This window comes from Canis aureus, chromosome 22 (assembly GCF_053574225.1).
Source record: "Canis aureus isolate CA01 chromosome 22, VMU_Caureus_v.1.0, whole genome shotgun sequence".
Classification (NCBI taxonomy): Eukaryota; Metazoa; Chordata; class Mammalia; order Carnivora; family Canidae; genus Canis; species Canis aureus.
Window position 1 is genome coordinate 36,089,609 of NC_135632.1, and position 22,392 is coordinate 36,112,000.

Below are 22,392 nucleotides of genomic sequence, written 5' to 3' on the forward strand. Positions count from 1 at the left end.
CAGAGGAAGACAGGAGGGGAATGGAGAGAAAGAGCCTTTATTGTGCTTCTCATGGGAAAGTATGGTGAGGCAGGGCCAGCAGATTTAAGACTGGCTAGTTGGAATAATTTCAGCTAGTTCTGGAGTATAGGGGCTGTATCTGATGGTCTGGCACCTAGCTCTAGGGTGATTGGGGTAGAGGATAATGATCCTGAGGGTGAGAGCCCAAGAAAGGAGGTGGTGGGTTATGACCTCTGAATAGGTTGATTCACAAATGTGCGCTTTTAAGTTTGTGTAAGGCATGCTTACAGGTGAGTCCTTTGCTATCTTTAGGAATTGGCTAGCCCCAAGATATCAAAGCATCAGAAACACAAGGTGAATACAAGTTTCAACGATCAGGGTTATAGTTAAGGACTGTGTTCATTTGCTATAACAAAATACCACAGGCTGGGTGGCTTAAACAACAGAAATGTATTTTCTCACAGTTCTGAGGGCTGAAGTCCAATATCAAGGTGTTGGCATGTGGAGGCCAAGAAAAATTAAGACCATTGCCTTTGTCAGCAGGGGCCCAGGACCCATGATTGGGTTCTGCAAAGGATCCTCTGAAAAAGGGGGGAATGTGGGACCCAGGAAATCTAACAAAAATCCCCTGCCCCTGGACAAGCAGAGCAGGACTAACTCCATTTTGTGCTACACCCACCATCTCATGTGAAACCCCCGCACACGACCTGCCTATTGTTTAAGGCACTCCCTCACCCTAGTTTAGCTATTAAGCACACCCTTATCAGAAGCCAGCACACTTAGGAATGCGGGACCTCTGACCTTTAACCAGCCAAGAAATGAAAACCCCTCTTTTGCCCACCAAACCTGAGCGCCAGTTCTAACCAGAATAATAGGCTAGTTCAAATGGTCACTATAAGGTGAATCATAATTCAATTGGCCACCTGCGTGTGGACCAACATGACTGTGCAACTTTCTGCGTATGTTACAATCTCATTGGCCACTGGCCAACACTGTTGTGCTTCTTAGTCTCGGGGTCCAAGCCCCTGTTCTGTTGTATGGAGTATACTTGGACCCAAGCCTGAGCTTGCTAATAAACCCTCATGCACTTGCATCGGTGTCAGCTCCTTGGTGGTTTCTCGGATTTGCAATCTTGAGCACAACAGGCAGGGTTGATTTCATTCTACCAACTCCTCCTTGACCTGCAGACGGCCACCTTCTCACTGTGTCCTCACATGATCTTTTTAGTGTGTGTGCATCTCTGGTGTCTCCTTATGTGTCCTATTTTCCTCTTATAAAAAGACATCAGTCAGATTGGATTAGGGCCGACCCTAATGGCCTCATTTTAAATTAATCCTCTCGTTAAATACTCTATCTTCAAATACAGTCACATTCTAGGTACTGGGGCCTAGAGCTTCGATGTATGAATTTTGGAGGCTTCAACAATTCTGCCCATGACAGGTACATTGATCAAGTAACCTGTGGGATTGCTTGAGCTGAAGAACATCAGAGAGGTGTCAGTGGGGAGACCTCTGAGGACCACAAGAGAGTGAGGGCATGGACTCAAGTAGAAGGTGGGGAGACATAGGTGACAACTATAAGCCAGGGAAGTCTGGGGAGTATGTAAATATTATTTCGGTCTATGAGCTTCAGGAGTCTTAATGAATTTGGAGTACAGAGACAGTTGCTCCTGTGAAAGATGATCAATATATCCATCCTGAAAATTCCATCAGTACCAAAAGCCAACATCCACAACCCCAGGAGGTCCTCTTTAAAGAGCACAGTAATCACACTTACCAGTAAGAACAGCTAATGACTTGACAATACAGAGTCTGGGTTCTCTCTCTCTCTCTCTCTCTCTCTCTCATTTTAAAAGGTTTTATTTATTTATTCATGAAAAACACAGAGAGGCAGAGACATAGGTAGACAGAGAAGCAGGCTCCCTTCAGGGAGCCCGATGCCGAACTCCATCCTAAGATCCTAGGATCGCGATGTGAACTAAAGGCAGACGCTCAACTGCTGAGCCACCCAGGCATCTCTGGGTCCTCTCTTTGACACCAAAATTTCACTCAAATCTTGCAGGGAAAAATAGCACCAACAGACTTGAGTATCTGTAAGAAAGTACACAACGTCCAGTTTTAAAAAGTTTATTGGAGGGACGTCTGGAATTGTTGGTTACCATGGTGTTTTCAGCAGTATCAAAATTAAACCAACTTGCAGGCCTAGTGGAGGCAGATTTAGACAACAGGTTCTGAAAGGCTTTGTGTCAGTCAAAATTGTTGGTTGCAGTCAAGCAAAAAGAGAGGATTTCTCCAATTGAAGGGTATCAGGAGGTGGTTCACAGAGTTGACCAGAAGCAGGGCTCAAGTGGCAAGGTGGGTAAACAAACCTTGGAGAACAGGTGGGAACTGGAAGACTCTGGAAGCTGTCACAGGAACAATTTTGGGTGGGGTGCTCCTTCTGCGGCTGAATACCAACCCACAGGATTGGTGTGGGTGTGACCACATCTTTACAAGAATAGCCACCAGTGATATTGTTGAAACTGTGTGAGTGAACACCAACAATCCCTATGCTTTTGCATTCGACCCTGAAGATTCTAAGTGCCAAGAGGGACCATCTAACCAACTGGTAAAAATCTAGTTCCCTTGCATGAATTCTTACCACTGGTGGCAAGAGAAATGGAGGCTACCAACTCCTCCTATCTTTTAGTTTTAGGAAAATGAGGGGAACTCTATCCCATATTAATAGGCATATTGGTGAATTCCTCCAAAATAAGAAGGGAGATTGAATGTTGGAAATTTAAAACAAAATCAATAAATGTGCACCAAAGCTATGATTGCAGCCATAAACATTGGAGAGCTATGTCAATAAAAAGAACATTGAATCTAACGTTTTGTCTGTGTACTAGCCCCCTGGTTGGTGAGGCAGAAATTGCTACACATCCACTGAAAATCTGTGCTTTTCTTTTCATGGTGTAGAATTCTCAAAGGGAAGAGACTTCTGATCATGGGACTATATCTCCAACATTCTTTTGCAATGAGGTGCAATCAGATGACCGAGTTATAGCAAGTAGAATGTGCAAGTAATGCATGCCACTTCCAGGCTTGGCTTATAAAAATTCTCCCTCCTCTTTCCCTCTCTGACTGTGTAGAAGGAAGCTGGCATCCCTCAGAAGCTTTTGTGTTAAAGATTACAGAGACTCTGACTACTTGGCCCCTAAATGATTGCAAAGTGGAAGTTCTCCTCACTAACCGGTTCATCTGTCTGATGATTTTACACAAACAAGAAACATATTTTTTTTGAAACATGTTTTTAAAAAGATTTTATTCATTTATTTATTCATGACAGACACAGGGAGAGAGAGACAGAGAAAGGCAGAGGGAGAAGCAGGCTCCCTGCTGTGAGCCCAATGCGGGACTCGATCCCGGGTGTCCCAGATCATACCCCGGACCAAAGGTGGCGCCAAACTGCTGGGCCATCGGGGCTGCCCAAGAAACATTTTTTTGTTTGGGCTTGGGTCATTATACATTGTTAGGTGCTGATATATTTAACTTGTTTCTTTGTTTATTCTAGATGAGAAACTGAATGAACACAGGCTCTAGAATGAGACAGATCTGAGTTCAAGTCTATGTTCCACTACTAATTTCCTGGCAGCTCTTCCTTAATCTCTATTTTATAAAGTGAGATTAGTAGTATCTATCACAGGGATGACTGGGTGGCTCAGCAGTTGAGTGTCTACCATTGGCTCAGGGCATGATCCCAGAGTCCTGGGGTCAAGTGTCCGCATTGGGCTTCCCATGCCTGCTTCTCCCTCTGCCTGTGTCTCTGCCTCTCTCTCTGTCTCTCATGAATAAATAAAATCTTTAAAAAAATAGTCACAAAGGATAGATCTAAGGATTAAATGAAATGATGAATGCAAAATAGCTAGCTGGCATGACGATTGGCACCTAGTAGGTACTTAGTAGGTGGTAGACTATGAACAGAGTATGGTGCATATGATGGGAAGAGGTGTATAAATGGGAAATTAGGAGACTAGTCTCATTCCAGGACTGCTCCTCTCTGTGTAAACTTGGGGAAATCCCTTCACCTCTCTGAACCTTTCTTTGCTTATCTATACAATGACATTGGATGACACCTGGAGTTTTCATGCTGTTCCCTGTGAAAACTCTTGACTCTGCAAAAATCCTTAGGGACCCCTCTCAGAGCCAAGCGGACTCCAGTCCTTGCTCCCTTTCAAAGACAGAAGCTTTGATTCAGTTGTTTGACATACTGGATGTCCAGAAGACTGTTTGAAGAAAAAGTATCACTGCTCTTGTGAGGAAATTAAATATCAATGTACTCCGAGGTCTTCAAAATTCTTCCCTACTCCTTTACTCTAGGGTCTGAGCAATTTAGGGTCTGAGCAATGACGGCTTTAACCCACCAAGTCGTCTTGGGAGAGGCTTCGTCCTTCCTCCCTGACCTGACTAGTTTGCCAGAAGTCAAAGGCAACTTTCAATTTCCAAGATTGCCCAGGCATAAAAGTACTCAGGTGGGGTGGAATCATGACTATGAATAAGAACTAAAAATGCAGCCAACAGGTACAGTCCCTGGCACTGGGACATGAGGGAAGGGCGGGTGCACACTGTTCTGGTTGGAAAATGCCGAAGTCAAGTGCAAGAGGGGGCACACCCTTTCTGACCAGTAAGCTGAGGATAAGAAAGCAGGCAGCCTTAAGGCTCACAGAGCTCCACCAAAGAGAAAGTAGCTGGCTCCTGGTCAGGACCTTCAGCAGCCCAATATGGCTTTCTTTTCCAATACATTGTAAGAAATGTGGCTATAACATGCACATGCCATAGAGAGGGAGGTTGGCCAAAGGCTACATATTTTGCTAGTATTATGACTTTTCAGTGGTCACTCAGCCCACAAATATTTATTTCAATGTACTGGATGGGGATAGAGACAAATCTATATCCTATGTTCCAGTCTGGGGAAATGACATAAATTAATAATCAAATAATATCCATCAGGGGGTGATAACTATTAAAGGGGACAGAAAATAAAGGGGGGTGTTATTTTAGAGAGGTTCTGTTGATGAGACGTTGATGTTGGGGCAGAGACATGCAAGGAGTGCATATGATGGGGAGGAGTGGTGTAGGCTGGAGGAGCAGTAGCCCAGAATGCTCTATAGGCAGGTGGGCCAGGGGAGCAGAGTGCTATGGGGAGTGAACAAGGGGGGTGGCAGGAGCAAGGCCGGAGGTGGTAAGCATCAGGGGGTTACTTCACTTAGAGACCGATGATTCTCTGTAAAGGATGTGGAATTTATTCTGAAGCCATCGAAAGACTCTGAGCAGAGTAGTGACTTAGTTCTTAAAGGGTGACCCTGGGTGCCCCAGCTCTCTAGAGGCACAGGTGGAATGAGAGTGAGCAGTTGGGAGTCATGTAATAATTTAGGCAGGGGACGCTGCTGATGAGAACATGGCAGCAGCAGAGGAGGTGCTAAGCGGTGGGATTCCAGATCCATGCTGGAGGGAGAACAGCTAGTTTAACCCACCCACCAGGATGTCACCACCGACTTTGTTCTTACCACGTGTTCTTCTGCAATCTCATCCCCTTCCTCCAACCATGAGAGAGTATTTCCTCTTGAGCAAAGAGAGGGGAAAGGAAGCAAAGCAAAGAGACAGAAAACAGAATTACTGGCAGCCCCGGTAGCCCAGGAGTTTAGCACCGCCTTCAGCCCAGGGCCTGATCCTGGAGACCTGGGATCGAGTCCCACGTCAGACTCCCTGCAGAAAGCCTGCTTCTCTCTCTGCCTCTCCCTTCTGTCTCTGCCTCTCTCTCTCTCTGTCTGTCTCTCATGAATATATAAATAAAAAATCTTAAAAGAAAAAAAAAAGAAAACAGAATCAGACATGAGTAAGAAAATGAAAAGTAGGTATAAAGACAACAGAAACCAAAATAGAAGGGGTAGGGACATCAAGAGGGAAAAAAAAAAAACAAGAAAAACAAAGAGATGTGCTCCACCATTCTAGCTTCTTCTCTTTCCTTCTTTGTTGATAGCAGAAAAGCAAAAGAAAGTTTAATTTCCTCTATAGGCAAAGCCTCTTGGAAAACACTGGCCAGTGTTTCATGTTCTGTGGCCATGTGCACAATGCCAGGTTGAAGGAGCAGAAATAAAATTCCGGCCAAGAAAAATGAAAACTGGTGGTGGAGGGTGAGCTGCCTGCTCAGAGATCTAAATTCAACTCATCCTGACTTCTATTTTTTTTAAAAGATTTTATTTATTTATTAATGAGACACACACACACACACACACACACACACAAAGGCAGAGACACAGGCAGAGGGAGAAGCAGGCTCCATGCAGGGAGCCCCACGCAGGACTCGATCCCAGGACTTCAGGATCACGCCCTGGGGCGAAGGCGACGCTAAACCGCTGAGCCACGGGCTGCCCCCACCCTCATTTCTGGTAAAGCCTCAGTCCCCTGCACAGTAAGAGACACTGGCCTGCAATACTATTTCCCCTGTCATTTTCCAGAAAAGAAAAACCTCATTTCCAAAAAGAGAGAAATTCCCCATCTCCCGTAGATCCCTTTCAAACCGGCAGAGCTGATTTTATGAAGTGTTTCATGAAGTCACAGTACCCTTGGGGGTAACCAGAAACCATTGTTTTCACAAGGGGAGAAAAAAAAAAGCAACCGGAAGTTACATTCTGCTGGAGAACATAATCATATCCCCTCGCTAGCGTGGGTGAGAACATTCCCTGGCCACTGTAGCTTTTTGATACTGTCACTGAAGGAAATGTTGGTCATAAATCCTGATGAAAGATTACAGGAGCCATTTCCACCTTGGAGCATTGCAGTGTGTTTAAGTGTTTAACATAATCTTAAAATGCAATAACAACCTTCTTCTAATTTAATCTTCGGTCTTCAGCTGTCAACACAGATGCATGAAGCTGGTGAGCAGCTAAAGGAAAAAATAAAGAAGTGGTTGTGCAGGGACCAAAGATACTTTCATTTCCCTCGAAGCCAGACTTAATCAACAGTTTCAAAGAGGCACACAGCAGGCTGTTTGTATGAAATTTTGCCGGAAGGAATTAAGCTGAAAAAGAGTATTTTCCCTTTAGAAATTGCAAAGTTCCAACTGGGACATCTTATACAATAGGTCCACTTCTCTACTGTGAGCATGCGATCTATTTATGAAACTTGCTTCAGTAAATGGAAAACGCAAATAAAGGCAAGGCAAATCCAACACTGTCAACTTCAATTACTTTCCAGTGTTTTCTGTATTCTCTCCCTCGTTATTTCTTATTCTCTCCATACCTTTCCCTTTTCTTGTCCTACCAAACCCCACACACCCAGAGGCATTTTCAGGTTGATCCATAAAGGATGGTCGCCACAACATTTGTGGTTCCAGGCCTGCTCTCACCTTTCACCAAAAATCAATGAACCTGAATTCCAGCCTGGAATTTTCAATGAAGTTTTGTTGTCTTCACCTCCTCAGAAAGACAGGGTGGTTTTTTTTTTTTTTTTTAAGTTGTTTTTGTTTTTTAAAGATTTTATTTATTTATCCATAGGAGACACACAGAAAGAGGAAGAGACACAGAGGGAGAAGCAGGATCCCTGCTGGGAACCTGATGTGGGACTCGATCCCAGGACCCCAGGATCATGACCTGAGCCACAGGCAGACACTCAACCATTGAGCCACCCAGGTGCCCCAAGGACAGGGTGTTAATGGCTCATGTATTAGGGAAAGCTTTGACCTGTGCTGAGGAGTGGGCTTTTGAAGGAAAACCAATAGCCTCCATCAAGTTCTGAAAATACACAGACAGGGGGCCTTCTTCACCATTCAAACTAAGGTGTTTTCTCTCTCTCTCTCTCTCTCCCCGCCCCCCCCCCCCCAGACACACACACACACGCACACACACACACAGTCTACTGGGAGAAAGACTTTGGGTTTTATCAGTAAGTTTGACTCTGGAAACTAAGCAACTATCATTTTGGCAGGGTATCCTTAGGAGTTGAAGGTCAATATGCAGCTGGCTGCCTCTTACAAATTAAGTGTTCCAGTAGCTTCTCATTTTTATCTCCTCCTGGAGCAGAATCCAGCTGAGTACATTAGATGTAAGGACAAGGCCCAGTAACCATGGACTTTGAATTATCACTTCCTAGATAGTCTACTCTCATATCTCAGAAACCAACTGATGACAGCTAGACAACGTAAGGAAGCCATGGGAAGAAAGCCCATAAATCATTGACCAATGATGTCAGAAGAAAGGACTTCTGGGTAGCATGTCAACATTGGAAGAATAGAGCCATTTAATTACAGGTCAAATTAAATTGCATTTAATTACATTAATTCATGTAATGAGTAATTCTAGCCTCCCATAGGTTTTGTAATTTTTTAAAAAGATTTTTTATTTTTAAGTAATCTCTATACCCAATGTAGGGCTCAAACTTACAACCTCAAGATCAAGAGTTGCATGCTCTACAGACTGAGCCAGCCAGGTGGCCTTGGTTTTGTAATTTTTAAAAATTGTATGTTTCTTCATCTTTATCCCTAACTGCCTGAATTATTTTTCTTCCCTGAAGCATCCCTCAGGGACAAGAAGATGTAAGGAACCCCCAGAGAAGTGGAAATCTCTAATGACTAAAAGATGGCATTATTGAAAATGAATATTCCGCTTGAAAGGACACTTGAGTTAGATTGTTTTGATAAGATTATCATTCAAATATAGTTCTTTAAAATTTGAAAATAACACAAGCTTGCTTGAAAGTGAGGACACATCTCTTCACTGAAAAAAGCTAGCTTACTTTTGGGAGCAGCTAGTAAATATTATACGGTCTCCTTTTTTTCTTTCTTTTTTTTGTCTCCTTTTTTTCTGAAAAAAATGTAGTTTCCACTTTTCTTTATTCTTTATTATTTATTGTTCACTCAGATATCAAATATGTACTGCTCATGTGCTCAATCCAAGTGTATTAGACAAAAGCAATTATGCACAATAATTTTGCATTATTTTTGCAATATATTGCAATATATTTCTGCAATATATTTATAAATACATTTTTATTAATGTATAATATACTATATATTTTATTATATACTTAGTATAATACAGTGTATAGGTATATACATATATATATACCTATAGGTACTGCTTTTGAACCACAAAGATATTGGGAGAAAATATAAACGTTTCTACCAATTTAAGTATTTCTGTGATACTTCTGGCAGATACTGCTCAGTGAGTAATCCAACACTTTCTCACCTTTTTTTCTTGTTGTTTCCTCATGACTAGCTACTTGCTTTTTCAGCTTCCCTTGCTGTTGGAGAGGCACCTGGTCAAGTTCTGGCCAACAAGGCATAATGACAGAATTTCCTGGAGGATCATAACAAAGTTTTGTTTTTCCAAAAAAAGGCTAGATGGTGTTAGCATGATCCCTTCTCTTTTTCTCCTTCCTTGTGTGGGTGCGAAGCCCTGACACACAGCAGCCATTTTGTCCCCCTGTGGAATGATGAACATGAGTGAGGAAGGACGTGACCTGAAGATGACAGAGCTGAAGAAAGAAAGAGAGATTCTGGGTCTTAGATATTGTTCAGCTATCTGGCCAACTATTTCCTTTCAGAACGCACCCAAAAGCATTCTGAACTGACATAAAGTCTATAAGCCCTAGACATACACTGAAACAAAACATGAGCTCAAGAGCTCCAGGGTGAATACAAGTAATGGCAAGATGGAAAGTGACAGATAAGAGGAAAGGAAAAGTAGTCAAACATTGTCTAACTTGCTTGGAATGACAGGAACCCAAAAGAGCCTGAGGGAACTACATAGCACTTTGATATTCTTTTAAGAATTAAAATAAGATTGGGGGGTAAAAAGAGTCTTCAAAATACTGCACTTTGCCAATGGGAACAATCAGAGAAATTAGCCAAGTAGTTCAAAAGCAGAGCCAAAAACATGCCAAGTCAGGCCACTATTCAGAAAGTTGCTTAGAGAAGAACAAGGGGGAAAAGAGGAGTAGAGAGCAGAAAAGAAGGGAGGATGAGAAGAAGAAGGAAGGGATCATCTCTGTCCCATCACAGGCCCCCAGAGAGAAGCCTGCTACTGGGTGAATGTTGGTGCTTCGCCTGTATCCACTAGGATTCCTTTACCATTTTTGTTCCTATTACATTTTTTATGCACAGACTCCTAGGGTGCTTTCACTCATAACAGTGGGAACCTGGGTCACTTTGTCAGAGGGCTATCTTTAGTTCCAGACCTCCCTTTGCTTGTGTGCACAGAGAGCCATGAGAGCCTGGGAATTTGTGCACTCCTGAGAGAGCCTTTAACATTGATGGGCACAAGAGTATAAATAAATACTTCAACTCTCTTCTTTTTTTTTTTTTTTTTTTTTTTGAGACAGGTACCTTCTCCAATTCTCCTGAAGTTTTAAAGCAATCCTTGGTGAGATCGTGCTTGATACTGCCCTACTGACCAGCTTCCTTCTATTCCCCACCAAACCTCCCACTACCTCATTATCTCATCCCAGTTATTCTTCCTAATAAAGCACTTTACTGTAAATCTCAGTCCCTGGGTCGGCTTCCGGTGAACCCCACCTAAAATGCCTTTTCTATGGGATATAAATAAAATTGCTCACCCAAGGCCAACAGAGCATAAAAGCAAAAGAAATTAGAGAGACAGTGAGTCAAAAAGAAAATGGGAAGTTTTGCCAAAAGTCAAAAATATGAGCCATAATTCTTTGTGCTGCCCACCCTGGCCCAACTGTCACTAGAGTGAGGTAGTAGTATTTTCCACAAAGATACAAAATAAATTCGATGTCCTTGCTAAACATTAAGCTATTTGTACCACTTGAACACCAAAATCTAATATTGCTTAGAGTTAGTAAGTGGGGTCAGCAAAGAAGGGAGAGCAGAATGACAACCATGGCACAGCTGGAAAGTGTTTCTGAGCCTGGCCCTGACCCTCTTCCTTTCATGGAGACATGGAGAGGAGATACAAAACTCTATTTATGCATGATTTTTCCCAACGCAGGTGAGTGATTAGCTGCAAGGTTGAATTAAACAGTGATGTGTTATATTTCTTGTTAAGAGTTAGCTTCTAGGGCAGCCCGGGTGGCTTAGCGGTTTAGTACCTGCCTTCGGCTCAGGGCGTGATCCTGGAGACCCGGGATCGAGTCCCACGTTGGGCTCCTTGCATGGAGCCTGCTTCTCCCTGTGTCTCTGCCTCTCTCTCTGTGTCTCTCATGAACAAATAAAATCTTAAAAAAAAAAAAAAAAAAAAAAAAAAGGAGTTAGCTTCTAGTGACTTCAGCCTCCAACCTCACAACAAGAGAACCAGACCATGGCTCAGGTGACCAGGGGATTCATGCGTCTTAGTATCTGACCCTGCTTGCTGCGTGGTGGGTAATTTTAGCTAGAAGATATCAGGTCAGTCATCATGGAACCAACTTGATTACATCAAACAACAAAAGGATCAGTTTCTGATTCTCTGGAAAGACTGGATTTCACATAAAGACTAAAACTTTGTTTTCTTTCTTCTTTTTTAATTAAATAATCTGAGAACCAACAGGCCAAGAGAAATAGGAAACCACTGTGTACAACATGAATATCAATGTGTCTAACAGGTTCATTCCTAATTCACTACTCTAGAAAGAAAATATTCTGCCTTCTTGACAAATATGAACAACTTCTAGAAAATTTTAACCAGAGTGAAGAATAACACCTTTAGTAACTCAACCTCCTAATTGACCATGTAGGTATCACCTGAATTCCACAGACATTCCCAATTCAATGCTATTCTCTTTACCAAGAAAGGAACCACATTTAGCATAAAATACAAACACACACATAAAAACAAGTGGAATGATTCAACAGAAAAGTGATGAACTTGGACCTTTCTTCAGAAAGGCTTTATCAAATGTACTTTTAGTCTAAATGATGACAGTTTGTGATTAGTCCACAGGTTGAATTGATTTTAAAATGGATTATATTAAGGAGATAAGACCAAGAGAGTCAGGTCAAAAGTTCACTTTTTATGACCACAGTAGATCACTTCACTTTCTGCACTTTTATTCTTTTGTTTAAATGTAAAATGCATAGATCTTACATTTGCAATTTGTAAGTTTTGACAGATGGATCTATCCATGTAACCATCACCAGGATCATGATTGAAAAAAAAAATGTTGTGCCCCAGCAACTTTTGTCAGCCTCTTTCCAGTCCACCCCCTGCCTTCCAGTGACCACTCTGGATATCTACCCCCTATTTTCAGCTTTCATGTAAATTGTATCAACCAATACGTGCTCTTTTGTGTCTGTCTGCTTTTGTTCAGCATAATATGGTGGTGATTCATATAGTTGTGTGACGCTAGTTTGTTCATTTTTGTCCCTCAAATGTGTACAAATGTGTTACAATGTGTTTACCCATTCACTTGTTGACTGACATTTGGGTTGTTTCCAGTATTTGGTTATTATGCATCAGGCTGCTATAGACATGCTCATGCAGGTTTTTTCATGGGTATGTTTTCAATTCTCCTGGGTGATATCTAAAAGTAGATTTTGTCATTGTAGGATAGGATTGGCCTCTACTTTATAAAAAACTTCCAACAGTTTTCCCAAGTGGTTGTACCATCTTTCACTCCCCCCAGCAACATAGAAAGGTTCCGGTTGCTCCACATCTTTGCCAAGATTTGGTGATGACAGTCTTTCTAATTTTAGCTATAGAATGGATACTATAGATTGAAATAATTTTGAAATAACAAATTAGACTCAGATCTCAATTACTATCCATCCCAGTTTGCAGCAAATTCTTACCACCTTCAGAGTTCATCCTGATATTACTTTCTTTGCACTAATTACTTCATTTCTTGGCCACCAAGAAAAGTTACTGCTTTGAAGAGCTGTAGAATGAACTGTTCCAAAACAGATGAACTTTTTTGAACATTCCTGTTGTTTTGTATTATTTCTATCTCTTTATTCCTTCATTAGCACTAAAATAGAAATAGCATCAGTTTGCTTTATTGAACACAAATCCTTATATTGATACCTCTTCTCAAAAGGAGAAACGCCTTGATGGAAGAAGCTAATTTTTAAGCAGTATAGATAGATAGAGCATAAATTTCTACCCCTCCCCCAGTTCTTCAAAAATTGTAGCAAGAGAGAAACTGGTTTCAAGAACATGTTCTCAATGAGATACCATGCATGCAATCATGATTTTCTTAAAGTTCAAGCCACATAGATTGGGTCATGTTAGAAGTAGTCTCAAAATAAACCTAGATTTTTGGGATGCCTGAGTGGCTCAGTTGGTTGAGCATCTGAACTCTGGATTTCGGCTCAAGTCATGATCTCAGTGTCCTGGGATTGAGCCCCGTGTAGGGCTCTTTGCTAGGTGAGGAGTCTGCTTAAGATTCCCTTCCCCTCCTTCCACCCTCCCTCTAGCTCATGTGTGCGCTCTCTCATAAATAAATAAATAAATAATCTTTTTAAAAATAAAAAATAAATAAATCCTAGGTTTTTAATTCTTCATCAGCTAACCAGATTGATTATTATGGTTGACTGGTTGATTGGTATGATCAATTGGTAGGGTCGGAGCTTCATATGGTGAAGGAGCCTCCTGCTTGTTACACTGTGTTGAGAGGCAGTATAAGCAGGTGGTTAAAATTACACACCTAGATGTAGACAACCCAACTCCAAATTTTGGTTCTATCCTTACCAGTTGGGTGGGCTTGGACAAGTGTTTAACCTGTCTCTTCCTAAACTTAGCCACATATAAAATACCACTATTTTATTATAATAATATCCACATCCTAGAGATTATGAGGAATAAAGGAGTTAATATGTAGTAAATGTTCAGAATTATGTTGAGCATATTTTTAAAGTTACATAAATGTACTATTATTCATTTGAAAAATATTAAGTGCAAGTGAATCAAGTAAAAAGATTATGGGGTCACATTTAGATTTAGAGGTATAAAGTACAGCAGTTGATTAGTAATGTTTGCCACCGGTAAGATGTGTATGTTGGGAGTGTATGTGGAGGGGATGATTAAGTGGCAATATACATGCCAGATATTAGTTTCCTTGATTGAGGCACTCAGAATTGTACTTGTTTTTGATAAAATTGCATATGTGATGCGGAACTACACTTAATCTCGTATTAAGCCGGAGGTTGTCCACTCATGGCCTGTGAGCCAAATCTAGGCATGGGCTGCAAATAGTGGCTGACCCAATGATTGGCACAAAGTAGATGGTCGGTAAAGATTTCCCAAATGAACTGAATAAATAAATAAGGGAATAAATATTTGTATACTTTCTTCCTTTTACTACCTCATCACTCTCCCTTTTTATGGACTGGAAATTTATTAGCTTCTAGATATATAAACCTTTTTCAGTGAAGAGCAAGGCCTAGTACAGTGTGGTATATGCAAAGAGTAGGTACTCAATAAATGTTTAAATAAATTGAGTTCTCATAATCACCAATAAATATGATAATAGACAATAGATTAGCAATAATCAAGAAGACAACAGTTGGTAAAATTTGGATATGGGCAGACTTTGGTTTATGCTTCAGCTCTGCGACTCTACTAGCTGTGTAAACACAGGTAAGTTAGCTGACATCTCAGTTTTCTTTTCAGTATCACAGAAATAATTCTTACCATAGAAGATGTTGTAAGACCTGAATGAGCTAGCATATGTAAAGCATAGAGGTCCTCAATAAATGTTAGTTCCATCTTTCTTTATACTCTGTATTTGTTGAAAACTAAAACTAGTGAAGGAGTAGTAAATTGAGCATTTTTTGTCTCTCTCCCACTGAGTGGCAGCTATGGCCTTTATCATAGAAGGCAGGGATCCCTGGGTGGCGCAGCGGTTTGGCGCCTGCCTTTGGCCCAGGGCGCGATCCTGGAGACCCGGGATCGAATCCCACGTTGGGCTCCCGGTGCATGGAGCCTGCTTCTCCCTCTGCCTGTGTCTCTGCCTCATTCTCTCTCTCTCTGTGTGTGACTATCACAAATAAAAAAAAAAAAAAAATTAAAAAAAATATCATAGAAGGCAATGGACTTCACCTCCAGGTCCAGGTGTGGCTCGTGTTTCGTTAATCCAATCTCATCCCCTTTGCTAGACTGATTGGTTCTTTGTTGTTGTTGTTTTACTGTTATTTTAGTAAAGTACAATAGTAAGTGAAAGGTATAAAAAGCAAAGCTGGCTCCTCTTCTTTAGTGAAGTATCAAAGGTTTGTTCATCGCCCAACATTAGTGATGAGGTAAGTGAACAGTCTATACCTGGACTCAGGCAGACTGTCAACTGGCACTAGAAACAGATCATGCCTAAATTACCACCACCCAAATCCTTGCTGCGCAAGAATGAACACTGAGGGGTCAGCACCTTCTAGGAAACCTGGGCGCTTATAAAAACATGGTTTAAGTTATAGTAAAAATAGCTTAGCAATAGTGTAGCTTTAATCTCCCCCACCTCCAATTAATCAACAAGGTAATCCACAAACTCTGAAGCATGGAGCTGTTGGGAGCATTAATAAGCTGAGCGTAATGCACAGATAAGAAGAAACAGAAGTTTCTCCAAACACTTGAACTGCATTTCCACACGAGTAGGATGAATCTATGCATGCGCAGAGAGCAGGACCCACTGTTCCGTGCCAACGTCCGACTCGCGACTGGGAGCAGAGCTTGGCGACCTGGTGCACCGCTGCGAGTCATGCTGCGCGTTGTCCCCGGCTGGCATTTGCGTGCTCCGCAGCGGTCCCCCTCCGCTGGCTCGCGCCCCCCGCCGCTGGGGCTGCACACTGCAGCGACTGGCCTGGGGCCCAGCGGCCTCTCTGCGCGTGAAGCCTCCTCCCCAGCCCCAGCCCTGCTCACCCCCCAGCCTCCGCCGGCCCCGCCCCCGAGAGGACCCTCCTTGTCCGGGACCTGCTGCGGCTCCTTCAGGCCCACGGGGCTGCCCAAGGCGCTCCGCTCGGGGGAGAGCACCAGCTTCTTGGCATCGCGGCAAGAGGCCACCTGGGAGGGCGCGGCACCATCTCTAGAGGTTGGTTCTTGGTTCCGAGGGCAATCAACGCATGGCATCTCCCCCCTGCAGGCAATGATTCAGGAATGGGCATGAAACCAAATTGTGGACAGTAATGTATGAGAAGATGCTTTCCTGGGAGCTTTTGGGAAATAAATTTTCTTGCTGTCATGAAAGAGTTCCTAGAAACTGCTTATCTCTCCCTGAAAAAAAAAAAAAAAAAAAAAAAAGGATAATGAAGGACTGGTGGCAGCTATAAAGTGGAACTGACACACACCAGGGCTTAGTGGAAATAAACTGAGACCTTGATGTCACTGCTAAGCCAGAAAAACAGTCTGGAAAGATCAATAACCTCTGGGCTCGGCTCAAATGAGTCCTGATATTACCTGCATTGTTTAAGGCACTTTGATCTCAAACCTTATAATGCCTGTGATCTAATATAGGAACCAATAGGGAAATCAAGGTGACATTCCATCCCTAGAACAGTCTGTAAGGCCACTTAAGTTTGTCTTTAGGGTCATCCAAGCGTTTTCCACCTTTCTGCCGGTTTTCCATTGAAACTCTCCTTCCTTTCCTCACTCGATCACCCCTCCAATTCTGCTCCCATTTTCTAACCCTGTTTTTCCCTCTCCTCTCTTACTTGAAGCAAAGTAAAAATAAAAAGAATAATAATAATAAAACAAAATACAAAGTGCACCATCTCAACATACTTTCAGCTGAGAAAAAAGGAGGGGAATCCTGATTCATACTAAAGTCTCAGTGACTGATACATTTCCGTGTAACAGGAGTAAAATTACAATATAGTCCAATAATCCTGATAATGATGGGGTTGCTAACATTATCTATGGTAAATCAATGGGCAATGCTGTCCTTGAAGCCTTTCACATCATGTTGTGAAAGCAGCTACCATTTATACCTCCACAGCTAATGTGTCTACCACTCCACCTCATTTAATTTTTATTTTAGGCCTGCTCTATGGCAGCATCTGGAAGAAAGCCATGGCATCTCTGTCTTATTGAGATCGTAGGAGCTAAAAATAACAAAGGAAGTAAGCAACTGGAAAGCATCCCATCATTAAATATTCAGGAACTAGAGCATATCTGATTGTGTCACCTTATAAAGTCTCTGCCCTTCAGAAGTCTATAGGATTAGAGCTAAGTATGCCAGCAGGGTGAGATAAACACAGAAAACTACGTCCCTTACTCCTTACACTTGAACTGCCCCACTTCTCCTTTAAGAATTTTAACTTCTTTACCTTCCAAAATGTCCCCCATTCTCACATCTTGACCTCCACAGGACCAGTACCCACTTTCTTTCTCCCTTTGTTTAGATGGTCTAGTTCCATGGTCAACCTGATTGTTAAATGTTCACTTTCTAGGGAAGAACATTTGTCCTATAAAGATGTACAAAATTTCAAATCCTTGAAGCCTACCTGCCTTCCAAGCATATGGATCACCCAGTGAAGGCCTCATACTAAAGATACTTGGACTTGGTCCTATCCATTTCTCTGGACTGTGCTTTGACCACATCCTTCTCAATTCTCTCCACCCATTTTGGTTAGATTTCCAAGTTCTAACATATAAAACCCCAAGGGGTTTGATTCCACATTAACTATGTATCCCAAAGCCTTCAGATCTCATCACATCTTCTTTGGCATCTAACATTACTGTCTTAGAGAGGAATTCTTTTTATCTCTGGTGTATGCTTTGCATAAGCTATGCAAGTAAGACCACGTGTCTCTGAGTCTGTGTGATTGGGCCACCTTCTTGTTCAGGAAACCTTCCTTACAGTTAACTGAAGTCTCACTTAAGCCTGAGTTCCACTTTGACTATCCTCTCTCAAGCCTTTGGAACCACATAGAGTGAGCAGCCACTGGTGACTGTGGTTTATCATAGCCTTGCGTGAACGCAGCAGAACAGCTGCAGGATGCTGCAGAATCTGTTTGATAATGGAAAATTCAGATCCAGGCAGATGGAGGTTGTATTTGGAGGAAATGCCATCACATGACCAAAGTTCCTGCTCTGAGGAGAGAGCATACAGATGTTCACATACCACAGAAGTCATGGTGCTTCCCAGTGGATAAAGCAGCACTTTATTATTTCCCGTCCTTCACAACCATAAAGCCATAGGAAAACTCAGACAATCAAAAGGAAATGAGGCTCATGAGCAAGGAAAGAAGCTTTATCTGTACACTAAGCAATAATTTTCCTTTCTTTATACATTTGGCAATTATGGGGCAGGACAAGAATGGTATTTACTCAGTTCTCATTAATAATGACCTTTACCTTTAGGTGAGGCAAATACGTCATTATAATCTTAATGTGATTTCAACAGAACATTTCATACCTCCTAAAAGACTCTGGTATTTAAGCCCATTTAAGTAAAAAAAAATAGCATTTCTTCCTTCCTTCCTTCCTTCCTTCCTTCCTTCCTTCCTTCCTTCCTCCCTCCCTCCCTCCCTCCCTCCCTCCCTTCCTCCCTTCCTTCCTTCCTCAGTCAAGACTCATTACATGGGGGGTCCCTGGGTGGCTCAGCGGTTTAGCACCTGCCTTTGGCCCAGGGTGTGATCCTGGAATCCCGGGATCAAATCTTGCATCGGGCTCCCTGCATGGAGCCCGCTTCTCCCTCTGCCTGTGTCTCTGCCTCTCTCTCTCTCTCTGTTTCTGTCTCTCATGAATAAATAAATAAAATCTTTAAAAATTTTTTTAAAAAAGACTCATTACATGGTACAGAAAGACCTGGGGTTATTCCCCAAAAAGAAAGTTCAATTGCACAAGCACTTGCTGGGATCCTACTCTGTACAGAGGCAGATCCTGTACACACATATGAATGAAAGAAAGAGAAATAAGAAACATGTAGTTAGAGAAAGACAAAAACAAATGCATCACAAATAACTGTAGTATAAAGGAGAGCAATACAAATATGACCACAGTGGTGTGGGCACTCAGAGAGGGGAGAGCATCATGTAAGGCATTAGATCTTGAAAGGGGAGAAGATTTTAGACAAACAGAGGTCTGGAGTACAGTTAGCTGAGTTTTAAATAGACTCACTGGATCCAGTCGAATCATCCTTTGAATGGTCATGAGCATTGAATTTGACTGTTCATAGGTCTTGGCAAGACAAATATTTAGACACCAGCTTCAAACATGAGAGGTTAGTTTTCCTAATGTTTCCATATAAGAATTTTAACATATATATATTTAACATATATATATATATATATATATTTATTAAGTAATTTCTAAGCCCAACATGAGGCTTGAACTCAACAACCCTGAGATCAAGAGTCATATGCTTTACCAACTCAGCTAGCCAGGTGTCCTAAAACTGTATAATTTTTAAGGGAAGGTTTTAAGGGAAAGCAGGCATTCTTCAGACCCCCAGCCTCAGAAACCTGGCTTGGGATCATGGCAGCATGGTAATTTGGGTGGCCCATTTGTAGAGTCCAACTCCAGAGACTCGATGAGAAAAGACAGTGGAAAGAGATATCCATCATGATGGTGTGATGAGCAAAATTTGCTTGCTACTCAGCCTGAACTTTGAAAAAAGATACAAGAGCTGCCTTTTGTGGCTGTGGATATGAACATTTTGGTCAGAATTACTAAAACTTTTCTGACTCAAATGATCATACTTTTAAAAATGAAAATGTCTCATCACTAGGTCCTAGGAAATCTGGATTCTTTTTCCATTGCCAGTTTTCTCTGACATGTCAAAATGGGCACTCTCAATTCCCCTTGGTTTCCCCTGTTATTTTAGACATCATAAGATTGAAACAAAGTTACTAAAGGGAAGTGCTGAAAATGAGTTATATAATAACTTGCAAGAAAATGAGGCTCGTGCTCCAGACACAATGGCCATGGGGACAACCCAGGTTCAGAAATGGCAGTCAGTGGGGCACTTAGGTGGCTCAGAGATTGAGCCTTTGACTCAGGTCGTTATCCCAGAGTCCTGGGATTGAGTCCCACATCAGGCTCCCTGCATGGAGCCTGCTTCTCCCTCTGCCTATGTCTCTGCTTCTTTCTGTGTGTCTCTCATGAATAAATAAATAAAATCTTTTCTAAAAAAGAAAGAAAGAAAGAAATGCAGTCAGTGGACCAAAGCTTGAAACAGTGTGGGCATTGAAAAGATGATAGTAGTGAGAAATTGCCAGAAGGAACCAAAATTGGTCAACCTCAGAAATACCAGTGAAACAGAAGCCAAGAAGGGGAGATTGTCAGAGAGGTTGGTGGGTGTGAGCCCAGCAGTCACACCATGGGACACCCCTTCTCTGTTACTGCCCTCTGGACTATAATTCTCAACTGGGGGCAGTTTTGTTTCCCAGGGGCCATGTGGCACTGTCTGGAGATATTTTTGGTTATCCCAACTTGTAGGGGTGCGTACCACTACTGGCCACTGCTAAGCAACAGCCAGCAGCAAGGCTAAACATCTTATACTATACAGAACAGCCCTTCATGGAAAGAAATGTGCAGAATGCCAAGCTTAAGAAACTCTGCTCTAGGGTGTTAGGTAATGGCTAGGATCACTGCTTTATCATATTAGTTGTTGTTTTTCTGATTATAAAAAGTAATCAGTCACATGTAAAAATAATACATATTTAATCTGCAACTTTTTATCAATATGTTAAATGATGTTTTTATCATCATCCCATCAATTATGGCCTAGAAGTTCATAGTCTGTTCATTCACCCCCACGGCCAGAGGTTATGAATTCAAGTATCAAAGGTACCTCGGCTGCTGCGTGATGCCAAAGTACTTGATAAAGTCCATACTTTCTCTAATCGCTTAAACCAACAGGAACTACTTTGACATTATTTTTGTAGAAAAAACAAACAAACAAACAAACAAACAAACAAACAAACTGTGGTCAAACTCTTTCCAGGAAAGAGTGATCTCACATTTTGAAGGGAGAGCAGCATTTCTCAAAATGTTGAAATAAATGAAATTTGTTTCAGATGAAAAGCCGGGGGTCTTGGGGGCCTGCACCTGGTGCCTAAGCCCAGCACCCACGGCGTGACCATGAATGGTGCTGTCGTCAGCAGCAAGATCCGGAGTGCCATTATGAGAAAATTGCAGGAATTAGGAGCTGATAGAGATGAAAAGCGTCCTGATTGCATTATGGTGGTGGAGGCTGAGACAAGCCGGGAGGACAAAGGACGTCCTATATGAAGGGACAATTTGCTTCCCTTGAGGATGTTTCCAGATGTCTGCAGCATGGACCAACACAGCGGCATTATGTCTGTAAACAGCAGGAGCAGCGGTTAGGTCAGGGGCTGATACTGCACCAGGTCGAAGGGCACAGATTTACTTGAGAGGCGGCCTGCCTAGATTTAAATCCTTATTTTCTGTTTACTGGCTATGTGATGGGAGCAAGTTACTCAACCTCCTGTGCTTCATCTTAAGTGAATTTTCGTTGTCGTAAGGCTTGCAGGAGACATCGTTGGCATTTTACCAGACTTCTTGGCAGCCCTTCAGTGTTTTCTGCCTCCCTTCTTTGGCTTCTCTCTATTTTTGCTTCCACCTGCACACGAACACCCACAAGTCTCTTTGGTGGACTTCCTCCGACCACTGGAGCTGTCCACCCGCAGGGGCAGAGCACTAGGAGGCCTCTGGGTTGTCTTTACCCTGGTCCCAGTTGTGGACCGTCGGGGGTCTCACTCTGCAAAAAAGCTCAAAAAAAAAAAAAAAAAAAAAGAAAGAAAAGAAAGCTCAGCAGTCCCATCCTGAGGCATCCTTTACACCGCAGCGCTCCCGAGTGCGATCAGACCGGCAGGATTGTGCCAAAATCGCCCCCTCCTCTCCTTTTTCATCCTGTTTCTCCTACTCCCTTATGGGTTAAGGCGCGCTGCTTTTAATACATCACTTGCACTTGAATCTTGCTTCAGGAAATTTAAATGAGTTAATACACGTAAATTACTCAGAACAATGCTGGTGCGAAATAAGAGCTTAATAAATGATAACAGATATTCCACTTAACGAGTCTTATTATTAAATGCTGACTTTGTGGTGTGTCACTTACACTCATTTTCTGATTTTATCCTGCTCAAAGCTGTGTTTCCTCCATGAGGGGAGGAAAAGCCAGAAAAATAAGCCAAGCTTGAGCTGGCAGGAGACGAAAGAGGACCCAGTACCAAAGTAAGGATTCAATAGCCAAAGATTTGAAGAATGGATGTTGGGGTAAGGGGGCAGCATCAAGTCTCAAGTATTGGTGGAGTTCACGGCCTCTGTTTAGAAATGGGACAGGGTGTGAGTGGATCAGTGTGTGGGCTGGTGAATCCTGGGAACAGCCTGTCCAGTTGAAGTGGATTTTCTGACAGATGGGAGAATGGAGTCCTAGGAGGTGGAGTTGCATGCAGAGGGCAGCACAGAGAGGACCACATTTGCTTGCTGCACCCCCTTTCCAGCTGTGGGCTCCTAGCTTCCCC

General features: G+C 42.4%; 1 protein-coding gene across 5 annotated transcripts in view; it reads left to right on the forward strand.

Annotated features, from left to right (window-relative positions):
- Nucleotides 1–22,392, forward strand: part of LOC144294006 (uncharacterized) — a 230,242-nt gene that overhangs the window by 172,475 nt on the left and 35,375 nt on the right. For 2 of the 5 annotated variants that reach the window (XM_077865496.1, XM_077865490.1), the window contains one exon: nt 10,362–10,501. The exons of 2 other annotated variants lie outside the window; for them this stretch is intronic. The gene's annotated coding sequence lies outside the window, so the exon portion shown is untranslated. Of the gene's footprint in view, nt 1–10,361; nt 10,502–22,392 lie in introns of those variants that run through there. One more of the 5 variants, XM_077865483.1, reaches the window with a different exon arrangement.